The sequence below is a fragment of the Lates calcarifer genome, linkage group LG13 (genome assembly GCF_001640805.2).
Source record: "Lates calcarifer isolate ASB-BC8 linkage group LG13, TLL_Latcal_v3, whole genome shotgun sequence".
Taxonomy (NCBI): domain Eukaryota; kingdom Metazoa; phylum Chordata; class Actinopteri; family Centropomidae; genus Lates; species Lates calcarifer.
The window spans coordinates 4,702,509-4,728,887 of NC_066845.1; the positions used below are offsets into that span (position 1 = coordinate 4,702,509).

The 26,379-nt window shown below is 39.6% G+C and overlaps 1 protein-coding gene across 1 annotated transcript in view; it reads right to left on the reverse strand.

The window, feature by feature from the left end:
* Positions 1–24,869, reverse strand: part of gpat2 (glycerol-3-phosphate acyltransferase 2, mitochondrial) — a 63,654-nt gene extending 38,785 nt beyond the window's left edge. Inside the window, 4 exon segments of the mRNA XM_051075126.1 lie at positions 4,473–4,527; positions 5,787–5,873; positions 17,466–17,569; positions 24,748–24,869. The gene's annotated coding sequence lies outside the window, so the exon portion shown is untranslated.
* Between the last annotated feature and the right edge of the window lie 1,510 nt (positions 24,870–26,379).

A 26,379-nucleotide genomic window follows, 5' to 3' on the forward strand; every position in this document is an offset into this window, starting at 1 on the left:
CGTTAGCAGCTAATGCTGCTTCCAACTGGCCTCAACTCCCAGTTACTGAAGCCATGTGCTGTTTTATTTATAGTGCAATGCATCAATGCAGATTTATTGAAAATATCAAATTCACAGGGATGCCAGTGACCCTGGAACTGAGGTAAACAATGTCAGTCAGCTGCATTTTAGCATTAACTAGCTAAAAAAAATCCATGAACTCCCTGCTTCTGACCTGCAGATCTGAAAGCTTTGGTATCATGTAAACAAAAAACTCTATCGTAACCATATACTTAGTAGACCAATCCTAATTGTATAGATACTATAATTTTATTCAATATTATTTGCAAAAGTTGTGGTGAATTTAAGAGAAAGTGATCGTACCATCCAAGTAGCTGCATTACTTTCCATAAGGTAAAACAAAAATCTAAACTGAACTGAAACCTCCATGTCTAGTCTGTAAGACACTGCAACAAATTAAGCACACAGATTTATCCAAGGTTTGTGATACAGTACAAATTTATGTCACATGGATCCTAGCAGAACCTCAGATGTTGAGAATGTTAATTTTTCCTCAAGGTTACTTGTGACCAATTATCTTGAATGAATAATAATGAAATGCAGGTTAAAAGATGTTCAATCTATCATCTCATTTTTATGAAAAAAACATTAAGAGGGCACGTTTATTCAAAGTACTTCACAACACAATGAGTGCTTGCATTTTCAGGCACATCTCAGTTTCAGTGACAAATACATTTTTTAACCAGAAAAAAACTGAAAAAACAAAGTGGCCTCATTTGAATGCACTCTGCCACATCACAATCTATTGCCCCCATGAAACCTGAGGAGGACTATGAATTAGCTTTCCTCTGGTTGTTTGCCTGTTTATCCAACACACAACACTGTTCAGTGTTTAACTAAAGGAATGAGGAACCTCAGCACTACACCCCATCCTATTTGTTGTGTTAACCTTCATTTGTACAAGGAAATCCAATCGGAAAACAAATTTGAAAACTCAGCTGTGTATAATCAGTTACAAAACATACAACTCAAAATGTTTCAGCGTAAACAGCTGAGACACACAACCAAGATACAAGATTAAACATTAACAGCTACAACCACAGGAGGTCAAGACTCCAGACTCCCCAGATCCCAATCTGACCCAGCATCTGTGGGATGATCCAGGACAAGTCAGATCCATGGAGGCCCCATCCCGCAACCCACAGGACCCAAAGGATCTGCTGCCAATGTCCCAGTGCCAGACACGACAGGAGCTCTTCAGAGATCCCATGTCCAAGCCCCAACAGATCGGAGCTGTTTTGCCAGTATGAGGGGGACCTATGTAATATTAAGCAGGTCCCACAGGTACTGAATCAGATTGGGATCTGGGGATGAATGTCCAAATGAAAGGTTCCTCAGCAGAACATTGTGTTATAACGAGATGATCGATGTTATTCACTTCATCCACCAGCGGTCATAATGTTATGGCTGATCAGTGTACACTGCATGTGTCTCTCTTTCTTACAGTAGTTGTCTCATGTTGCTTTGAAAACACATATCAAAGTGCTTTAATCTCTGACAAAGGCTGCTGTTTGGCATTAAACCTAACATGACACACTTTTGCATCAGTGCTTATAATTGTAACTGTACTTAACATTACTTGTTTATCTCATGTGTGTAGAAGTGGCACTTTAAGTTTTAAACTCTTCAGCATGGCTCATAGTTTATTCCATTTTCCCCCAGGGAGCTATCCTAAAAGCTTTTTCTCACTCCTATTGAACCTGACAGGCCTCTGGACCAGCCATATTTGTGATCATGTCAGGTAGATACGCAGCTGATGTAAGGTAAAAGCAACCTGTTCAGGAGGGCTTTGGAAAAATGCAGGCAATCGATTTTCTTCTAACTGGGGATTTTTTTTGTTGAGGTCATAATGCTGGATGTAGGAACAGCCTCGTGTAGCACACTGCAGTAAACAGTGTATATGCATTAGTATATTGCGTTATGGAGCTCTGAGGAAGAGGCAGTGGTCTTGTACATGAATGTGTAATGTGTACAACAAACCTTGCAGAGTGCTTAACAAACCGCTCAGTTTTTGTGAACAAAGCTTAGTCTTCAGTTGATTCGAGGTTTTTTTGATGGGGGTTTGCGTGTTCTCATGTGGAAATCCATCTGACCAATGAGAGATCTGAGGCGGAGGATGACTCCTTAGAAATTAGTCCTTGCAAGTTTCAAGGAAATCAGAGCGAGTGGGAGTTCAAGGCGCCTCATTACCTCCAATGGTTTTTGTGGAAATTCGACATATTTTAACCTCATCCACAGCAGCATTTAATTAGAGTTCCTCGGGTCAAGTTATGAGCAAGATGATACTTTTGTATCAGTGCTATGGAGTTTTGCTTCCTGGAAAGTAAATTGTGCTTTCATAATTAAGAGAGATTTGGGGGATCATTATAAATGCTAGCTAGGAAGATTAGAAGTTGGTCTGGGGATTGGATAATTCCAAGGATTTAGCTGGTTAATAAAGGATTGCATCAGCGGGATTTGAGATACCTAGCAGGATTATTATTATTTATAAAACTTAAAGAGACCTAAACATGCACTCTAATGAATAAATTGTCTCTTTTGTCCTTATCTACAGTGTGGTGTTCTTGTCAGATGCCCTTCATACTTTTTGGTCTTTTTGGTGGAGCGGAGGCGTGTAATCGTGGGTGTAAGCTGCAGAAAAAGCAGAACCAGGTACAACAGCATCACTGTGTACTTGAAAGATCTTTTTTTCATTGACCTTTACTGCATCTTTTCTCGCTGTGTTCCCCCGTTAGGTCCTGATGTAGAATCATGTGGATCGAGGAGAGAAAAAAAATCCAGCACACAAGATTCCTTTTCAGCAAGGGCACAATTTTTATCTTGAGTCACTTTCTGTGAGAAACAAGAGACTGTACACTCTGAGTCCAGGCCTACAACAGTACTGCGTACAGGTATGGCACTGGATTGGTTAATAGATTAACAGTAGTAATTTAATTTATGCTATATCTGTTTGTTGTAGGCTCTGGGGGTGGGATTATAGTCTTGGTTTGTTCTTGAGAGGTTTTATGGTTTTGGATGGGCTGTATTGGGTTTGTAATTACTTCTTTTGGGTACATTAAGTTTAGGTACTCTGAGCTAAACATCTTGAGACACTAGGAACCTGAGCCATGACCTTTTTTAGTCCCCCCCCCTCTGTATGTTTTAACTAGATAAATTACAGTAGTTTTTGAATAAACAGCCTAGTAATGGCACTGTGACCTACAATCACTACCTTTAATTTATTATTGAAGTAACCCTGAAGTAAATCTTCTTCACTCTCTGTTTAATTTATCTCCAGTTGCAACAGAGGGAAAGAAAAAAAGACAAGATGAGAATAAGAGAAAACAGAAGAGAAAGAAAGAAATGCAATTCTGTAGCTTCAGTTTCCCTGTGCAGTGTACGCCTCGTCTGAACAACTTGACACTTACTTTATCACACCCCTCTGCCTTCTGCTGGTCTTTGTAGCTCATTACGAATACAGATCACTTTTTGTTCACTCTCACTGAAAATGTGTGGTGGTTGGTGTCTCTGGCTCATGTCTATTTTGGCTTTTAGTCTGCAAAAAGTCAAGGACTTCTCAAGGACTTTCCTGGGCCTAAATCCATCAAATTCAAGGACCCGACGTGGCATAGTTTGAGACACGGACCAAGGTTAATTACTGTTACAACACTGAGTTTTTATAATGAGAACTAGTGGGCTTCACAGATGCTCACAGACAACATTTAAAAAGACAGAGAAGCCTCAATGTGTGAACAGTGATGGCGGACTACGTGGTCTATCGTATACATGCAGACAGTGGCAGGAAGACTATTTCTGAACATTAAGCAGAAAAAATAAAATAAATTTGATTACTTTTTAACACAAAATATATGATTTTGAGCACTTTCAATGATCCATGTCTATTTTCAGCAACTTTTAAGGTCTTTCAAGGTTAAAACTGACTTGTACAGAAAATTACCAGTGTCCTCTGAACTGATGCTGCAGCTGAGATTTCTCTATTGCTGAAGGCCTGCATTACTTAAATGGCTTGGACAAGCAATTCCATGCATGGGTAAACACACAGCAAACTATTAGTACAGCACAACCTGTGATTTACCATGTTCCCAAGTGATCCAGCATTTCTGTAAGCGCATAAGCAACGACATAATTAGAATATTACATTATCATAATTATAATGATTTTTACTGCAGTGAGTAATGGTTTTAGCCCAGCACCACAGACACACACTACATCCACTTCTGGTAATTAGTGGCAGTAATAAAAGCAGTTGTACACTGTGGAAAATTGTGGCAGTAAAGAATACAGTTAATACTTATGTAAGACTCCTTGTGCAACTGGTGCTTAAGCTATTGCATAATGTGGATATGAATATAACCATTTGGTAACTCAGTCAGCTAAGATGAAAGAGGGGGCAGAAACACAAAGATCCTCACCTGGTCCATTACAGTTGTAATGTAATATGATGGATGTAGTGAGGCATGAAGGACTCTACATGAGAAGACAGAAGAAGACAGATAATGTAACTAAACAGGGACGCATACAGTAAATGAGACAATGTGCAACTGATGGTAAGCAACAGCAGACCAAATCAGCGAAGCGAGCTCCACAGGTGTTTGCATATTTTCTTCAAAAACATGACACCCCCAAAGCCCTCACTCCTCTGTCTCCACCTTACACACTTAGTCTTGTCCCCCCCCACCCAGCTCCCTTCCTTCTCTCAGCCAGCTGTGCAGATAAACAACAAGGCGCTCAAGTGGAGAACAGAAAACATCCCCAATGGCAGCCTGGGGTAAGAGCTCTTCTAATTACACTACAAAACACTGCCTTGGCTTCCTCTGTCTTACTGCTCTCCCCCTCTCTCTCTCCTGCCTCCTCCTAAACCGTGCCTCTTTGGCTCCCCAGCCTCTGCGCCACTCCTTGCCTCTCTCTCGAATTTTTAACAACCATAACAAAGAGCTAAAGAATCATTTTTCTCATCTGCTTTTGTGATGTGAAACACAGACCCTCTCACACCCATCCACATTGACTCTCCTTTCCAGTCACCACCTGTCTAATCTTCTGTCTTTGCTTCTTTCATCATCTGCCATCTTCCCTTTCATTACACATTTTTTCCTTTTTGCTGTCCTTTTCTCCCCAGTCTCTCCCATCATTTACTGTCTGGTAATAACAATAGCCCGCGCTCTTCTTTTTCCATCATCTCCAGTTTGCTCTTCATATCACACCAACTAGTCGAGGCAGTTGTTACAGTATCTGGCATCTTTCTAAAAGGGATGCTCCAATCAGGCTTTCAGTGCGGATACTGATCACCATTTTCACTTCATTAAGGTCAGCAGATCCAATATCTGACTGACTGACTGATTCTTGCTTTTAAACATTCTTCAGAAAGACTTGTTGCTCCAAAAGATTTCCACACAACCCTCCTTTTTGAGTGGTTTCAGAGCTGCAACAATTATCATTAAATCAGCAAGTCAATCAACAGAAAATTAACCAACCAAGCAACTAATCTACTTGCTCTCTTGCTGTATATGATAGTAAACTGAATATCTTTGGGTTTTGTAAATTTGTTTGGGGAAAAAAAAGCTTCATGAATACCTCAGACTGTGAAAAATCATAATTTTTCACTATTTTCTGACCTTTTACAGACCAAACAATTAATCAGTACATTGAGGAAATAGTCAGCAGATTAATCAAAAGTATAAATAATAATTGAAGCCATAACATAATTAACTCAGCAACCTTGTCCTTACCTTAAAAATGCTGGTCAGGTCTCCTGTCTCGGGATATGGCTCTCTGAGTGATCACAGATCAGCTTGATGAATCACGCTTTCACACACCTGGTGAAAAATGTCAAACAGGAGGCGACATCATATTTTACACTGCCATTATTTCATTTTCACTTTATCAGCACTACAGCAGCTTCAGTCCTGAATCTCAAGCCTCACTGTGGTCAGCTGTTTGTTGTGGTTGCAAAACTAGATCAGAATTTTGTGACAAAAAGTGATTGTTACTCAAAGTTACATATGCTCCAAAGCTTTTTGGCATAAAAAAAACTTCTGAAATTCACCGTTAACTGAGTTAGCTACAGTAGCAAGTAACTTGTCAACAAAGGAACCCAATCTTATGAGCTACTTGTAGCCTAAACATAATGCCTTCCTTTCTGCATCTGCACTAACAGCGCCATCTTGATAAAGTGAGACATGAGGTGTCTCAGAGGACTAAGAAGTTGTGACTGGGCAGCCATGATGGATTGGGCAGTGACATTTACTGGGTTGCCTTCCTTGTTTTATGATTTGAATTTTTCCATCCATCCATTATCTATACTGCTTATCCTGAGGGTTGCATGGGGGCTGGATCCAATCCCAGCTGAGACTGGGTGAGAGGTGGGGTACACCTTGGACAGGTCAGCAGGGCCAACAAATAAAGACAAACACCAGAGTCACCAGTTAACCTGCATGTCTTTGGACTGTGGGAGGAAACCCACGCAGGCACAGGGAAAACATGCAAACTCCACACAGCAAAAATTTAAGATCAAGTCAAGGTATTTATAATGAATATCAGCTGGTCTCTTGGAGCATCCCTTCTTTCTACCTTAAAAATGCCCTCATCAGTATAAAACTTAACTGCCTACACAGAAATAATTCACCTGGAGTGCTGACAGTCCTCAAATCTCCACTTCCAAACAAAACATTTGAGGAGAAGTACGGTGCTTTATATTTATATGTGAAGAAACTTTAGGGAATATTATGTAAAGTACTGAGGGCAGTTCCACAGAAATGATGCAATTATATTGCAATAATAACCCCATATTCTCACTCCCAAACCATGCCTCCTACTACTAAAATGACAAATCGACTGACTGACAACTATTGTTTGTGTGTGCGTGACTCTACAATATTGAGTTTAACATAATAGGGTTAGCTGCCTAAACTTTCACCCACAGATACTAACATCCCACATGTCATATCAAATACTTTTGGACTTTTGTCTGGAATTTCTTGCCTTGTTTGTTCCTGATAAGTTTGTCTTTTTAACTCTCTTTTTGTCAGGGTTTCTGCAGGGTTAAGACTTTTAAAACATTTTTACCACCACATATAATGCTATTCAACATCTGTTTCACGATGGCCTTGAAATATTTATTATTATATCACATGTTTTTCAGTACTTCCCAGCAATAATTCCTAATTATAATGATTACTATTAATATAAGGAATACTAACAAATATAATTAATGTGACTGGTACTCTGATAAGCAGCAGAAAATGGATGGATACATTGATCAAAATAAAAATGACAAAGTTATTTAAGTTTTTGCCAAAATCTACATTTGTCCTTTCTGAGTCCATGAGCCTCCTTGGTGCAGTAGCCACCAGTACTGAAACAGTTTATTATAAGTCTGATGGTTGCCGACTGAACTCATAAAGAAAGATTAAATACTCCCCTGCACTCACATCCACTGTCAAAACAATCCCACTTTTAGTTTAATAAATAAATGCACGTCGGTTGTAATACCTTCTGAAACCCTCTTTGAGTAAACTGAATTCAATACTTTTTAAGTCAAGACCTGCAGACAAAATGTTGACAGCTATTGTCCCACAGAACGGCCCATGGAGCCACAGACAGAGTTGTCTGTATTTGCTTTGGCTACTTATTGCAGTGCATAGCCAGAAGTACAGTGATGAAGAGCTGCAGTCAAGAAATTCAAACAACACAATCCAGCGCATCTGGTCCCCTGCCCAGGTTTCCATCAGTGAAGCAGATAAGGTACAGCAGGAAACATGCAGTAGTGTGTATTAGTATTAAAGGATCTCTGTTGCTGGTAGTGCTTTGGTCTGTAGCACAAAGAAGAGTGAAGCACTCACTTTATTTGCTCTCACCATCTTTCTGTTATTCTTATCTTGGTCCTCCTTACGCCTTAGAAAAGGATCCCCTTCCATTTTAAAGAGAAAAAGGACTTCTTCCTTCTTCTGTGCACATTTGTTGTTTTTTTTGTTTCTTTTTTACTAAATTTAAATCACTTTTATGTCTAAAGAGGACACACAATCCAGGGCAACCCATTTTCTTCCTTCCATCTCACTTGGTTCCTCTTTCTTGACTAATAAGTCATCTCTGTCTGTTTGTTTGTTCAATTATTTTGTTCATTCTTTAATATCATCTTTCTTTTTCGTCTTTGTTTTTTTTATCTCTTTCTGCCGCTCACACGCCGCTGGTCTCTCTTTCTGACTCATGCAGGTTATCTCTCCTCCAGGAGCCAATCTAGCTGTGATTGATCCACTCATCTCTTCTGCATTAGAGTGCCAGAGGAACAAACCATAGTATTAACAACACCAATAAAACTGATGAAGGTAATAAAGAACCACACTATCATTATCTGCGCTGTTGATATAAGTAATGGAGAGTGAGTTATCTTGGATGGATCTCGCTTTCTGACTCTCTCACACACACACACACACACACACACACACACACACACACACACACACACACACACAAATAACGCACGCACACACACTGCAGAGGAAGTAAAATCTATTTAAAGGGGCAATTTATGTGATAATCGGGCCATAACTTTCTAATTCATGAAGTTTCCTTCTGGAGACTACCAATCAAATTAGCTTGAATCATTGTGGCTCCCCCAGCATCAGCAAGATTCCCAGGATCCCACTGCTTACTACAAAGAGCTGACAGGCAGGAAACAGTTGGACAGAACAACTGTTATTGAAATGCAGTCTAATCCTCTTGTCTCAGCACATTTTACTCCCCGGAACTTAATCAATAGGGTCCGGGTCACGGTCAGGGTTAGCTCCATCATCAATTTGTCTGACTGACAAATTAATCCCTTTACTATTGGCAGTAACAATCAAAGCCTGGAGACAAATAACTGTCTACTTGTATATTCTGTGGAAATGTATCATTGGAAGATCTTATGTAAGCAGAACCAGCCAGGTTACAGTGGTGCTGTCAATTTCAATCCATTAATGCACATGTTCTGTCTTGGCTTTAAGAATAAATGTCCACTTTGTGCCATGCAATGAACAAAAATGGATACCGATTGCAGCGATCTAGAAGACAATATATTGTATTGTATATGTATATAGTAATAATGTTTAAAGCTTATCGACTGATTAATAATCAGCAATTATTATAATGACAAAAAACCTCTGGTGTCAACCCTCTCAAATGTGAATATTTTCATTTCATTAACAGTAAACTAAATATCTTTTGGTTTGTTGGACAAAATAAGACATCTGAAGATGTTACCTTAGACTCTAGAAAACTTGGGCGGACAATTTCCCCACAATTTTATAAAACTAATTAAACAATAAGCAGATTATTTGATAATGAAAATCATTAATTGCTGCCCTAATAATTGTTAAAATGCAACAGTACATTGTAACATTAGAATACAAATATTAAAATGCTTAACTTTTTTACTTTTTTCTTATTTTTTCTTAATATCCTTTCTACCTGTTGTAATTTAAATGACATTATTAAATACATCATTTTTGAGTGAAATGGTACAATCCTATCTATAAGCACACTTAAAAAAAAAAAAAGCATCTTTAGTCAGCAAAAACTTAAGTTTTGCAGTTCAAGTGTTCCAGTGAGTGCAAACACACATTTGTACTGAGTAACCAAGCAAATAGAAACACCTGCACAATGTTATGCAACAAAGCAGCCCTGCACTTCATGCCACCTTAAAATGTTTTCATTGCAACTACTTCTTATTTTGTTTGTGCTGACTGTCATTTTTGAGGCTGTACTCTGTAGTGGTGTTGAATAAGACTGCATTATACTGAAGGCTGTTTCTACTGTTTCATGTGCACTTCATTTACTAACCCTGCCCTTGCAATGTAATATAATACAATCCAACACTACAACCGCAGATTACAGCATCAAAAATTACCATAAAGCTGAATCAGCAACTTTTTTACAGCAGTGTAAGGGTCATATTTATTACTGTTGGACTGAATTACAATGTTTATACTTCCTATATCACTCTGTGTGTGGTATATGGTGTTTGCTGCAGTTAGCCAAAGTTCGGTGACCATGACAACAACTTTTAATGCTCTGTACAATCATAATACAGTGTCGTTTTTAGCCAAGAGATAACTTACAGACAACAATAACTTCTACAATAAATGTCAGAAAATTAGGAGAGGGTGAACGTACAAAGCAGGTCAAGGTCTGAAGATCTATAATCACACATTCCTGAAAATGACCAGAGGCCTCACTTTGTGTGTGTGTGTGTGTGTGTGTGTGTGTGTGTGTGTGAGTTTGTTCCACTCTAGGAGAACGATATCATAAAACTCCTACTCCTGCCCTGCAGGTAGACAGCCTTAGTGTCTGTGGCACTCAGATTGATTTGACCAATAATTCCAGCAACAGCTCATTTAGCTGAGACCAGAGTCTATGCTTCCCCATCTGTCGCCCACTCCCTCACCTTCAGTCTTTCTACCCCTGATTCTCTGCCCCCTTACTTGTTTGCAACTTTGGAAAGCAGTCAAAACCAAAACACGGCGCTGATCACTCAAAATGAAATTAAAAAACTGAAATGAATCGCGGCATGTAGTGTAAATGTCCACACCTCTCTCTGTTGCAGAATGAACGATCAGACCTGAAGAACTTGGACTTGTTGTCACAGCCCTGCTTACTTATTGCAAACACATGCAATATGAATGCACACGTTACTGCATTTTTAATGAATGTCATCAGAAGGCCAAATGTGGTACAGAGTGTGGTTTAAATTGAATGGGAATAATTCAAGTATCAGCATTCAATTTCACTAGCTGAGAATGGGATTATGTCATGTAACACCCGCTGTCGTCTAATATTTCAAGAACTGTGGCATCAAAAATGAGTTCAGAGGAGAGATTTTCTTTGCATGCCTGTGTTTTGGAAACAACAGGAGGTTAGTTGTTATAGTTTGTCCCACTTACCCACAGAGTCAACAGTTGCTGTAGTGGTGGCTGTGACACACAGCTGATGGAGGAAATTATGGTACTTTAAAACCTTCTGATTAGCTGCAATTTGCATGAAAATTCACACTCCCTCTTCTTGCAGTTGTAAATCAGACAAATCTGAAGACACAGACTTGATACTCATATCTTTGGACTCAGTGTGACTTACACCTTCTGAGGATATCATATCTGATGTCTGTCTCAAATAATCTAGTATCTATGTTTATATTGGCACATCAGTGACAAGCTAAGGAAAACCAGAGACAGGAGCTTGACCTATTTCATTACCAGTGTCACTATTGTTTAGTTTGTCCACTAGAGAGAACAGTGACTCCATGATTGGCAACTGAAGCCAATCCTCTGAAGTCATTTAGTACATCGTAGCAAGATATCTGAGTGGGGTAACATCAGGTTATATACTGTTAGTAAACCTGATTTTAGATTTAATTATGAAACAGCAAGTAAGACAGTTCTAGTGACTGAAAAATAGACTGATAGATGCCATAAAACACATGCTTGCAGTTTATTTGCAGTTAAATTAGTTAGCCACAAAGCTAGCTAATATCATGGTTTTTCAGTGGAGGACAGCTAATGAGCCTGGGACATAATGTAATGGTAATGGTAATATTAGATAGAGGGATTGTTAGACTTTCAGACACTCCCCGTGCCCTCCTTAGAACCTAAATGTAAGGGATTCTTATCAAAACCCTTTGCTAACTTTGGTCATGTGTTTCTGTTAAAAAATGAATATCACCGGATATATCATTATTGGATTTTTTTAAACCCTCAAATATTGAAATCTGCATTGTTCTTGAACATCCTGGAATTTGTCCTCTCTGACTTTTGTGTGGCAAAGCCTTGGACTGATTATGACATATGTAATTTTAAGTAGCCTAAATAATAGATACCATTATATATTTTGCATCAACATGATTCCTAAACCTCCCTGGACAAAGACATCACGCATTAAACTCTCATTGGTCTCACCATTCCAAATTGTCAAAAATTTGTCAGAATTGTTTTCTTTAAACATCGTACTCATCATAGACTATGATTGAGAACCAGTTTCTGAATACATATTACATCAGAAAAGAGCCATGGAGTTGCAGAAACAGGCTTCATTTTACATCTACAATAAAAGATTCAGGGCTTTTGGTGGGGAGCTGAATCACACCACGTTCTACACGCTCGCTACAGTTCAGTCACTGGTCCGGTTTGTATCTGACCATGCAAAAATAGAGTTTATGAGACACAGACTCGCTTTGTGAAGTCTGTCACGCATCAAACTACACTGCAAAGATACTGGAGAAAAAAAAAAGACAGCAGTGACAATGGTTACTATGGTGATGGCACCCAACTGTACAATATCACAAACCACAGCTTTCGACAAAGTGTTTCTAATTTGGGCAGTTGTGGTTCTAGGGCACAAGAACCAGGGGATGGTCTCTCCTCACAGCGGAAATAGTGACAGCGACCAGGGGATATAACATCAAACAGCAGCCTGAGGTCCATTGAGAAGGTCTGTGCTGTGGTCTGGCTTAGCTGTATTAATTATGAATTTACTGCTTTCAGCATCACAGCTCCAGTTTCCCCAGAAGGCCACAGGCCAGTGACCTTGATATGAAAACATATACATTCAAGAACATGTCCACATGCAGCAACTAACAACTAACAAATCTATACTACCTGTGGTGCCAATCAACTATTTGAAATTCATCTAGTTGTTCATGTTTCTGTGAGTAAAACTGAGGAGACTTTAAAGTTACTGTAACATATGTTTTTAGATTTTTTTCTGCCTTCAATCTGCCATAAGGTGGATGTTTACCTCACAATCTTGTCACGGCGCCACCTGTCCTGATCGGCTGTTAGGTTAGTAAGGGTCCTTGATTTGATAAGGGGGTGTGTGATGAAGTGCGGGTGAGAAGAAGAGGACTGAGAGCAGCAAGTGTTAACATGCCAACCCCTAACAAACATGCCTGGGACTGCAAGAAGAGGTTTTCACTTGCAGCAACTTGTGTTTTAAGTCTCAGCTCTCAGCTCTATTAAAATATATACATAACTAAATTGGCACTCAGTAGAGCACGTACCTCCACCAAGGTCAAAATATTGAAAAATGTCCTATCTCGCAATGTTAAGGAAAGTGATTAAAAAAATCCTTGGCCCATGCCCCATCCCTCTACCAGGTTTGGTGCAAATCGTTTCAGTATTGTTTACATAATCCTGCTGACAAATAAACAAGCAAACAGACATGGGTGAAAATATAACCTCCTAGGTGGAAGTAAAAATGTGTCACTGTTCAATTGTTATCAGATCAAAATGTTATTTGGCCAGTCAAATGTTTTGTTGGTAATGCAAACACCTAAAACTGTAAATATGGAAACACAAATTCACAAAGACAGCCTGTACCTCTTAACCAGAGGCATGTACTACGAAGCGAGGTTACTGGCTTATCAGGGTAACTTCAGGAGTAACTTGGTGATGTCAGGTTTAACTTCCTGATTAACCTGTACTACGAAAGGTGGATAGGTTTTGCCCGGGGTCTGCTGCCATGGTAATTTACGCTGCGTCTCTAAACTGCTCCGAGCAGTTTATGTTCATGGTTAACTCGGTGTTACCGGTGTTACTTCTACCTAAGTACCGCCCCACAGGTGGAGCAACCAATCGATATTGGCACAACGATTGACGGGGTGTCTAAAGATATGTAGTGGATGATAGAGATATGTGGACCGATAAATGATGTTTTTAATTAATTTTCAATTTTCACTTTCAGTTATATTAATTTGTATTTTTTTCTCACAGTCAAGCAGCAGAATTTAGCAACATTGGTGTTGCATATTATCGATTTGAATAATAATTTCATTGGAGGGGCGGGGGGGCGGCATTATTGTCCTGAAAGACAATATAATGCGACAGGCTGTTGTAATTGTAGACTACAGACCAAAGCATGCAGTATTAATGATGGGAAATATGAATGTGCAGCACTTTATAGAATGTTTCTATTTCATCCAGATTCAGATTTCCACTGAGGCTGAAATGCTGTTAACATGAAGTTCTTACTGAACATAATAGCATTACATTGATACATATACAGCCTGAGTGTTCCAGGCAGAACATCATTAACAGCTCATTTTCAGACATGTGACCCACGTGTTGACTGTAATCCAAGTATCTGAAAAATCATCACATATTTTACGAGTCCCTACATCTCATATTACAGATTAAGAACCCAGAGAACATGTGACAAATCTCCCTGTCTTTGTTGACAGATGCTGTTTTACATTGTATCGCTAGAGTCTCTTTAAATTACTCACAAACCGACAGAATTAACGTGCGCTCTTCATCTGAGAGCTACAGCGCACACCTGTTTTATGCACACGCACTAACTCCTATTAAGTTAACGCCAACTCAACTTACCGACATCTGAACCACTGTCGTAGTACCATTTAACACAGATCGAGGCAGTCAGGGTTTGTCAACCCCGACTTTCGTTGATAACCCCAAGGATTGGGCCAAGGATTTTTTAAATCACTTTCCTTAACATTGCGAGATAGGACAATATTTTGACGTTGGTGGAGGTACGTGCTCTACTGAGTGCCAATTTAGTTATGTATATATTTTAATGGAGCTGAGAGCTGAGACTTAAAACACAAGTTGCTGCATTGTCTAGACAAGTTTGCTATTGGTCAGTGATGCAAATTTCCTTGTTAAAGTTTGCCAAGTTGGACTCAACACAAACAGGAGCCCCGGGAGATCAATTTCGTGCAAGATATACATGATGTGGGAGTCCCTCAGTGGCACAGACGGAACTGCACACACCCAGCACTGCACACACTCAGATTCAGTCTCCAGCAGCAGCCTCTGGCTTGGCTGGGTGTCCAATCAAACGACAGTGTTTACTGGTGTGGGAAGCACAAAATTATTGTCACTGCAGTAGCAGCTCCTGTAAGGACCATAATGCATGGGGAAATAACTAGGAAGAAAATTGGGAAATAATATGCAAGAGCCAATAGGAAGAGTCTTAAACAAATCAAACTGTATTAGCCAAACAAATACCCACACAAACACAGATGTTTCCTGGTCCCACAGCACCTAGTTAGGTGTGCAGCATCATCTGTTGCTCTAGCTAAAGACACTACAGTCTTGCAATAATCAGGCTACACAAATAATTTACCCAGCACAGCATCAAGCAGAACATTTTCTGGGTGGGTAGTTGTCTTTCTGTATCATAAAAGTCCTTTAGCAAACTATAAGCTGTTGACAGACAGTCCAATGTCCACATCTTTGCTAGCTCACTATCTGCTGTCACAGAGAGTATCAACAACAGCTGGTAAGTTTTCAAAGCTTTGTTTAACCCTGATTCACTAAGTAAAGTACTCTTTTCACAGGAATGGTCCTGCTCCACACTCACTATGTTACATTTATACCTGGAGGATACCCAGTTGGTGTAAGTGCTGCTTTTTTTCCTCTTCCTACAATTTGCAAAGCAATACGCAAACAATGATCAATGAGTATAAAACCAGACAGCACTGTTTGGCTCATTTGCTTTAAATTGGCAGATTAAAATGATTAAAATGATTAAAATGATAAAACAGGATTCAACTCTCACAAACTGTTACATGTATATTACACCACTGAACTGGCAACTGAGGTGAAAAGATTCTTTTTAATGTTGTGACTAAGCTAGAGGAGATAATTTAAGATGTAGTCAAACTCTGCCTAATTAAAACTTTCTATGTGAAGAAATCTGAAAAGAAAAAAAAAACCACACATCTGACTTTTTGGGCTTTGTTGTGCAATCTATAGCTCGTGCCAGGACCAACAATTGACTGTTTTTCTGCTCAACCAGTTAAGTAAATTAAATGCTGTATGGATCAGACTACATCTCACACATGGATCTCCTCTGTGTGCAACGATATGTACTCCTGACGTGAAAATAAAGGCCTGAGTTGCCTTCTCTTTGGCAGGACCCAACATCTTCCCTCTAATACTCTCTCTTACTTATTTCATTATCAAGGTGGCTTTAAATTTAAGAAATTACCTTTGAAAAAAAGAGTGAGAAGGACAGGAGCATGGGGTGAACAATTTTGGTGAGTAAACTCACTTTATTACACAGCAGCTGAATAAAAATAATGGACTCTAATGCTTCCAATTACTTATTCATGGTGGCCTGTAGTACTTGAAAGACTTAGCACAAATGCATCTGCCAAACATATGGTTTCCTTGAAGTTTTTTGGTAAGTGGGGTAAGGAGGTAATTTAGGTACCCTAAACTTTTCAGTGCCCAGAGTTTGTTAACTAAACTGGTCAAGTAAATTTTTTTATGATCTAATCTTATGATATAATAATTTACTAATCACTAAGTTCTTGTTTTTGAAGTGAAACTATTGTTTGGGATGGATGACTCATCTGGTTATTTTGATGATACAGACACTTTCCTATTCCTTTTGTCTTCTCAATCCCTCGGTCTGGTGTTTCTTAAAAATACTAAAATGGCCTTTGTACCATAACACAGCCTCCAGGGATCATGGAGCAACTGAGCTTTAAAGTCAAAGAGAGTCAGAGGATAGAGAGGCAGGAAACCAGTGCTGATGAAAGATAACAAAGGATAAAAGTAGAGAAGTCCTTTGACAGATTCACCTTGGGTCTGATAGACATGACATCGAAGACATGGCCTAGGACAGTTTAAAATGGTTTTTGACAACGTTTGACAATCTTAAATTCACCAACTTAATCTTGGAAAGTTCTTTCTAACGAGGCCAAACTTTCTAATAAAACAATTTCACTCCTTTTTTGGATTATCGCATTTCCTCAGTAAAATCTTTCAGTTGTTGACATGTGCCAGTATTAACATCACACGCTGAGCACTTAGTACTGAGTACAAATCCTAAACCTTTTCTCTACCCATGGAAAAAGCCACAGCCTACACATACTTATATAAGTAGAAGAATAAAGGGGGCTCATTAATTCTTACTGGTCTTACTGGTCTCTCTATTAGAGTAAGAGCGATCTCAAGCATGTGGTCAGATACAAGTCATGGTGGATTTTCCATTTTGCAGGGGGCATTACAGCAAAGGGAAAAACTAAACCTATTACTGAGCAGACTGTGTCATGTAGAAAATAACTCGCAGTGTGCCTGCAATATCGACTGTAATGACAACACTGAAATTCATCCTGAATCCAGCAGCTGAAAACAACCACACAAATGTCCAACAGATGCAATAATGATCTTGTGCCAGCTGTGTGCACTGCCTGTGATTCAGAGAGTTGTTCAACCAGTCAAATAGTCTCTTTTCAACATCTTCTGCTAATACTGCTGGGAGTCAGCAATCTCCTGATACATTTACCACAAAAAAATGAGCGGTAAATGTCCAGCGATGTGCTCCACTGTCCCTCCCATCAGGTGGGGGTAAAAACTGATTCTGAAATGCATCACATCACAATTCTCGCTCTCTAATAGCCAAGTACTCACCTCTGACAGCTACTTTTGGATACAGGGAAAATCATACTTTGCTGAAGCAGAGGAGACTCTATCAGTGTCAGATATTTGGATCTTCAGACCACTATGCCCACTGCCTTTGAAAAAAAAAAAAAAAAAAAACATCAATCACTATCAAACTGAATCAGTTTCTCCGAGTTTCATTATAATGCACCTTGTCTTTAACTAGGTGCATGTGTCCTTTCAGCGCACCAGACGTGTATACTTAATACTCAAGTGTATGCTTAATAAGAATAAAAGAATAAGGTTGATCCTGTTGCTTTATGAACAACTTCCCACTCCCTGAGTGAACTATCTGGCTACAGTACCTTTCATGACTGTACTCATATGTGTCAAAATACACATCACACATTCATGATTACTTGTGACTATTTATTTGAACAACAAAATGATCCTAACAACAAACAACAAACTAAAATTTTTCTCAACTCATGGACTAGTGGATGTGTGAGGAGTGATAATGTGCATGGACAGCCACCACCTGCAGGGACAAACACCACCCACACCCCACCCCCCACCAAGTGTCATCCAGCTGGGGCATGATGCTTCTCAAAAGGCAGCCTCAGACACTGCAGGGTACAGGATTCATGGGTTGAGCCTGGACACTTGACAACAATGCCAAGTGTATAATACAGTATAATACAGCTTTCATCAGCCACCCAAGTGATAATGGAGGTTGATAATTACTCTTGTTGACAGCCACATCATCTTTTGTTGGTTCACTTATTAGGGTGACTAAAAGCAAATGTTAGGTCCAGCCATTATTTGCAGGAGTAAATCAATGAGTTAGGAGCTTCTCTTAGTCTGAAGATGTTTTGTGAACACATTTTAACATTGTCAACATTGTTCTCTTTGTTTTATCTGCATTTATACTCTATTTAGATGTATTTCCATTTGTGAGTTAGCATTACTCGTTTAAATATTTTAGTCGTTGCGCTGTTGTTTCCATTCTCTACTGGTGGTTCTATTGCATGTTAATAAGACAACAACAGTGACTTTTATGAGTACTTAATCAGATGGCTCAAACCTCCCCTGGCTTTGATTGGTCACAACTCTTCCATACATTTTTGGACATTTGTGGAGAAGCAAGGGCAGAGACAGACACAGACAGTGCAGCCCAGAGAGAGAAGAGGCAATAGGGTGGCCACAGTATGGAGTATCTGGCCAGGAAGAAGGGGAAGTGTCAGCGACCTTGATTGTGATCAGCTAACAATGACTGCTGCGAGGAAGTCACCTGAGGAGGTACAGCACGGGAGTGTAGGAGATTAGAAAGCAGATCAGACAGAAGGGACACGCAGTGAGAGCAAAACACTCTGCATGAGCCACAGGGATACGGATAGCCAAAGTGTTACCAGAGGAAACACTGTGGACAGCTGTTAGGAGGCAGCCATAGAGACCAAGTGATATTTAAACAATAATACATCTTTTGTCAGGCCAGACTTTTGGCAGTGAAAGCCTATTTGTAAACCAAGGCACATGGTTGTCTATACAACAAATACTTTGCTGTTCCATTTGCAAGACTTACTGAAAGCTATGTAGGATTACCACTTTCCTTTTACACTGGAATTTAGATGCGCTGATACAGTAGTCCTAGTATACGCCATAATGTAACACTTTGATCAGCACTTTTATTTTGATAAGCCACGAGGGAGCGCCTTCCCACTGGTTAAACAGAGGCAGATGCACCACAGCAGGGCCAAGTCAGCTCCTTGGACAGTGCCCATGACATGCTATGCTAACATTAACTAGTCAACCTACTATTATGAAACTCAGCTAATTTAACGGCACTGACTGACAACAAAAAATTCGCTACCTCAAGATTACACACATTAAATCTGCATTGCTTCAGCTCTGCCAAAAATATTGTCAGGAGTGAAGTGGAGGTAATGTGTAGAGATGCAGGCAGTGCTAGTGTCTTCTAAGTGCCTGATATAACTGTAGCACAGTCCATCACTATCTTTTAAAAATGATTTTAACTGTTTTGGCCCAAGGAAATCAGAACATGTATGAAAATATGAATGTGTTAGAAGTTAATTTGATGTTAACTTTGTAAAGCTGCAGTTGATTGTTGTGAAGTATTTTTTCTATGTTTTCATTTGATGAATATGGTGGTAACACACTTTTTGCTTTGAAGATGTGATGCCAAGACATCCCTGTGTAGCATCTCCTAACACTTAACAAAGGCTAATTCTGATTGAGTGCATACACTCAAACTGAACACTCTTCTTTGAAGTTATTCCATACACTTAAAAATTGGAGGAGTTGCCAGGGCAGACCCAGAATGTGCCAGAGGGATTATACTTTCCACAAGGTCTGGGAAAACCTCGGCATCCACCAGGATAAGACCCATCTGTGCTACCTTGCTTAGCCTGCTGCCAGTGCAAGTCAGACCCGGATAAACAGAGATAAATGGATGGATAGATGAGGATGAATAGCTAAGACTACAGAGCCCTGTTAGCAGGTTTCGCCTGTCAGATCAGATAACTGCAGTTACAGTACACAACCATCGGTCTGTGAAATCTCTTCTACAACTACAGCACCTTCTCTGACTCTGCAGATAATTGATTTATTTAGGTGCCATTAGGTGCAGAATTTGAGTTTTATAGAGAGTATTCCTCTGCACTGAGAGGTGAGGAGCGCTAGATGAGGCGTAGAATGAGATGGTGGGCTGCCTCTGCATTATCAGCATAAATAAATCTGCTCTGAACCTCTGCCATTTTGGTGCATTTTATAATATATCTAAAAGCTAAAATGGTTACAAAAACAATATTCTATCAGGCACCCCAAGAGTATAAAGAGACTGAACTATGATATAGACACATCTCAGCTCTAGCATATCACCCGGGCCTAGTTATGAGTCAGATTTTCCCTTCAGTACAGGTGCAATTCCAACTCATTAGTGTAATGTTCAGACTTTAAAGCTACTAATTCCACAGCAGTTGCTTTCACCCACTGTTCAATTCTCAGTCACGCTGACAAACACACACAAACACAAAAACCCAGTGCAGCTCCACAGCTCTAACTCACCTCTGGCTGCTAATGCCCCTATAGATTCAATGATCAGTGGAGTAGATGCTGGTGGTAACTCACATTTATTCAATTCTTCCTGTGCTTTGATAGAGATTGACAGGATGCACAGCTTATATAAACTGATGACATACACAGATACCACGGGGGAACCAAGTTAGCATGGCGCCCCAGGCGATATTGACTCACTTTTTATAGATCATGCTCAAGGTCTTAAGGTCCCTCTCTCTCTCTCTCTCTGGCCTCTCAGGCAAAGAGTGTTTACTTTGATAATAGCAGTGTTTCACTCTCTTGACATCTGCTGACTGGTACTGGCAGCGCTCCAGCCTCGCTCTGTGCTGTCTTTGATAGACTGTGGAAGTTGTTTTAATTGGAGGGCAGTGGCACATTTGAGAACTAATAGCCGTTAGCCGTTTAGTTAGCATAATCAATCCACTGGCTGGAGACAGAAGTAATGTGTTCAACTAGGCTACGAGTTAATTTTATGGTGAGCTATTGTTTACAGTACAGCATTTACATTTTGTAGCTTCTTGTTTGGCAACAACGAGACTGGATGCATGGACAGGCATTAACTTTGGCAAACCAAGAGTTCAGCACAATAGATTATAAACTGTACTTGTCTGTAGATGAATCCAGCATTTGACTTATGCCACCATTACTGCAGTGGCATGGGTGAACTGAACAGCAGAATCCAAGCAGAGTGTGAGGATTTAATTTCAATGGAGATGAATAAAAGTGAAGTATTTTGTGGAGCAGGGACTTGGTTTATAGTTGGAGCATGTGATAACAGCCCAGCCCAGGAAAGGTGTCTAGTTGTCTGTTAAATGTGACTAAATTTTGTTAAAATACAATTAAAATATTTGTCAAATGCTGCTTGTAAACACACCACAGCAGTTACGTTCTGAAACAAAAATAAACACACCAACATCTCCACACAAACTGCAGAAGTGCACACTGCAGATGTGATGATACAGTCAGCCAGCCTGCCTTGTAAACAGACCTGCAGCTCTTTATGACACCAACAGAGAGTGAAGAGAGAGACGGAGACAGCTATTTAACAGCCCCTCACAGGATGTGTGCTGTTATTGGTTGGGAGCTACATACCCAACGGCCAAAGGTTGCAGCGAAGAAACATCTCGAACATAGCAATAGGAAGAAAATAAGAAAATAAACACAGAGGGCCGAGCCTCTCAGTCTCCATTTTTGTCTATACATTTTTACCCTGTATATTATACAGGGTAAAAATACCTGTATATATACAGGGTAAAAATATAATTTCAACATATAACTTCTACTACAGGATATCCTTGTCATATGTGTTGACAAAAGCGTGTAAAAAATAAATCCTTTGCATACAATACAGTGCTACAGTTACTTTAAAATTTATTATAGTGAAATATGTGAAATTAGCAAAAGAAAAGATTAGGCTTTGTATGTTACAAATACATATTGGAAGGATTTACATTAGTAGTCATCGGGAAATCTGGTGGTAAACAGCACAGGTTGTATAAATAAATGATCAGCTTAAAACCATTTTAATTACTGTACTGTAATTTTGCCTCTTTGATACTTACTCTTCAAGAGCCTTGGGGCAGGTTTTGATAAGATAACAAAACTCTAAAATCCTCACAAATTGAAATTGGATCCCATAATACACTTTCTTCACTTCACCGTCTTTACTCACATATTGTACATTTACTCTCAACTCTAAATTTTTTTTTGTTGTTGCACAAAAACATGCATTCACACTCTCTCTAGCTCTCTCTGTCCAAAATCTCAACAACTCTACATTTCATACGTACTATGAAATGTGTTAAAAGACACACAAGCCTGGATGGTTTCTGCTGCATTTACAGTTGACTACCCTTCATCTCAGCTGTCCATCTCACCGGTAAGCTCCGCTGGTTTGCTGCCTCTTGGCGGTCAACATTTCAAGCTTCACCTTCAGCGACTGTGACTGACCATATTTCATGCCTCATCATTAATATTTAGTAACCACTGAGGCTAGCCCTATACTGGTAAGAGGCTCCATGACAGAAATGCTCTATATCCCTACATCTTGTTCTACAGCACCAAAGAGAATAGGAAGTGAAAGAGCAGGCATCTTAAATTCTGCATGAATCCGTGGCTGCTGGACTGGACTCTCAGGACTCTCACTTTTGACAAAGGCCTAACACCAGGGCCAGTTTGGAAAATCTTTTTTTTATCTTGACAACTAATAAAAAGTTGTATGAAGTCAACACAGACTCTGGCATCAAGTGCTCTTGAACATCCATGAAGTCCTAACAACAACATATCAACATGCTTTGTCTTGAAAGCAATTAACCCCGGAGCTGTGTAGAGCATTTCCTGTGAGAGCCACACAAACATTTTCCCTCTGAGACACACACTGATACACTTAACAACCCATGCTAAGTATAGGAGAGTGGAGTAATAATGCTGCAACTGTGAAATTGAAGCAGTCATCTATTTCAAGATACTTTAAAAATACCTTAATATATAAATAAATTCAGCTGGTTTACATGCTGTTGCAAAACAGAAATAAGTACTGACTACAGGGAAACACGACAGAAAAGCAAGTGACGTTACAAGCATCATAGAATCCAGTACTATCAAATATAACCAGTGGTGTAGACACCCACTCAGGAATGCTGAATTGTATAACAGCTGCACAATCCTGATTGGTGGATACTGCATATTAATTTCCATTCTGGTAGTTATCATTCTGTACAGTCTGACAGCAGACAACGCAGCTCTAAGCAGAGCTGGCAGTGCTCAGAGTCTTGGCTCTGACGAGGTTCTAGCATACATGGACTTTTTGCTGGCTGCTGGCAACGAGCAGCCCTGAGGGTTTTATCAGCCAGGAACACTCGCAGGGAATCAGTCCCAGTAACCGATCTACTGAAACCATGAACACACAGTGACTTGCAAATCGATCTAGACACCAATATGAAAGTTGAAATAAGGTCTACAGCCACCATTGCAGTGTTATTGTGGAAAGTCGTTTATTCAGCTATTACAAAATGTGGAAAATGCAACAGCTAGCAAAGTGTACCAGCACAGTGCTTAGGCTGTATTGTGATGTGTAAACCTGACTTCAACTGTGCTGGCTCTCTGTTTAGCAGCCTCTCTTATTAACTGACACATAAGATGTAACTTGACAATTCAGATAAGCACTTAAACACGTCTGAAAAGCGTCTCCAGTCACATTGAATATGTTGGTTTGTAGTTCTCCACCACACAAAATGGTTTAGAGGGAGAATTCATTTTTAATAATGAAATATTGTCTCTGTTATCTCATTGTGCCTATGGGAGCTTATAGTATGAAACTCTCCTTATGGAACATGCTCTGGAAGTTTCCATCATCTTGTATTTTGTAGTGACAGTTTAAGTGGTTTTGAAGTGTCGCTCCAAAGAGCTGCAACTATGGCAAAACATTATTTGGCCACAAAAGAATGAAAAGCTTTTCTTCTGTCAGATGTAGGGGTGGATGAGGGTGCCCTGTTACTCCTCTGACACAAGAAACACTCTTGAGGGTGTTTATTATTATCCAGCAAGGTTCTGCAGTGGCCAGTCAAATAAGTAAAAGCCCACATTCCTGGGACATTACTGTGCAGCATGAAAACTGTATTTCTACTGTTAATAATAAAATAATTGCCACTGCAATAACTCATAGAATTATAAACTACCATGCAGTGTTTTGGTGTCTGACAAATCTTCACATTCATGGATCTGTTACTTAAACAGGCTTTCCTGGATTTTTATTTCCTGAAGCAACACACCCCCACAAACGCACCCCTTTGTGTTGTTATAACGTAGGCCGCTTTTGGTTTTCCTCCTGCTGCTGAGTTCTCGTTGCATTCCAGAAAAAGTAGAGCCTTCTGTGCTCGACAACCCTGTGTTTTTATTTTTGCCACAGTCAACTGACGGCCCACTGCATTGACAGAGTGGAACCATTCAAGTAAATGAGTACTGTTTTTTCACACCACACTAACACTGGTTGACTTTTCTTTCTGCCCTCTTTGCCTGCGCAGCTTAACATACAGTCGTCATTTACTACAGAGTCACTGTTAAGTAAAAATTGGGTTGCACTGAATTAAAGTCACTTTAATTAATTGTGCAGACCTCCTAAGGACCAGTCCTAACAAGAAACACTGTAGATCCCACTGACGCACTCAAACAGCACGAAGACAAGCACATTTTGACAGTACCCAATTATTATACTCACATGGCAACAAGTCCTCATTACAGCGACACTCATTAAAGAACTCTTTTATGTTTTGTAGACAGCAGTTCAGTGTTTTAAAACACATTCTATCAAATAGTCACGAATCACAAAATGTTATTAGTCACAGAATTAAAACACAGAGTGGGTGGATTCTGTCACTTAACCCAAAGGGTGGGCATCCTGGCACCCTCCTCTCCTGCTAGACCCCTCCCCTGCACTTTTCTTTTGCTAAATGGAATTTCCCATGCATTTGTGCCCTCAAAAGCTTGACCCCAGTTCACTGTTTTATCTTAGTCCATTTAATGCATTAAAGGGCAAATGCATACAATTTACTCCTGATGGAAAACATGAGCTGTCAGACCAGTGGAAGCCGATTCCAACTGTAGGGGTAGGGTGAATTTTACACACAACCCCATTTAACGCGGTTTGAACATCTGGGTCTGTGAACTTCGATTCCATTTGTTCAGAGACCTCCTGTGACCCTCCCTACTCTGATGAAAGAGACACAATTAAAGCAAATGAATAAACCATTGTTTACCTTTTCTATACTCAAAGCATTTTGTTACACAATAATGTACGATGAAGTGCTTTGCCCTGCAAAATTAAATGTATCTAGTTGCGGGCTGAGAACAAATTTTGTTTTGATTGACTGTGTTAAGTGCCCCGCTCAACTCTGAACATCATGTTCTTGTTACTACTCTTGGTCTGACTCCAAAGGATAATTACAATGACAGGTTTATATCTTCATGTTGTTTTATGTCATCTGCTTGAAACTTCCTCTGGCGGCAGAGAGAATAATAAATGAGTGAGTGGAAATTAATGTCAAACGCAGTTGTGTCCCAAGACTTAGGAGCAATGGCACATGGTTTATCTGTGTGCCTTGTAGCTTATATCTTTTTAATTTTGAGCTTACATTCATCTCTAAAACAGGTGGGACAACACTGACTGATTCCAAGTTTTTGCATTTAAACCAAAAGTGTATTGTTCAAATGCTGCATGAACCTGCCTTGTTTACAACTTAGATGAACAGCTGAAAATATATGATAAATAAGTAAATAAATAAGAGCAATGCTTTGGGTTGTTAAAAGAAAACTTACCATATAATTCAGTGAATTAAGTGGAAGCTGCCAGGAACTGTTTTAGCCGTGTCAGCTTATGGCTTTTATTAAGCTGTCATTTCGTTGTTTGGCTGCAACATCTGAGTAAATTCCACCAAGCAGCAACTATTTTAAGACCTGTTGTAAGCCTGGCATCTTATTGAGTTGGTGCCTCTGTAGCCTAAAGCATTTTTGACAGTTGTCAACACTGGTGTACTCTGAAATTTTAATATGCAACAAAATCAATGTCATTCACTTTCACAGCCCATTTTAGGGACACCCATCAAGGCTGGAGGCAGGTGTTGCACGGTGTTAAATGAACCTTAAATGAAAATTTAACTTGCTATTTTTACCCTTCTTTGTATGAAAGCAATTGTAAGTAAAAAGATTTTTTTTCTGATTCAAACTGGACTAAATGGACATACCATTCTTTCATGTTTTTTAATCGTATTTCTTTTACCTTTAAATTTTGATTTAAGCAAAGTCCTTGCCAGAGGCTATCCCTACTGATGCATGCTGACAGATGTCACACGTG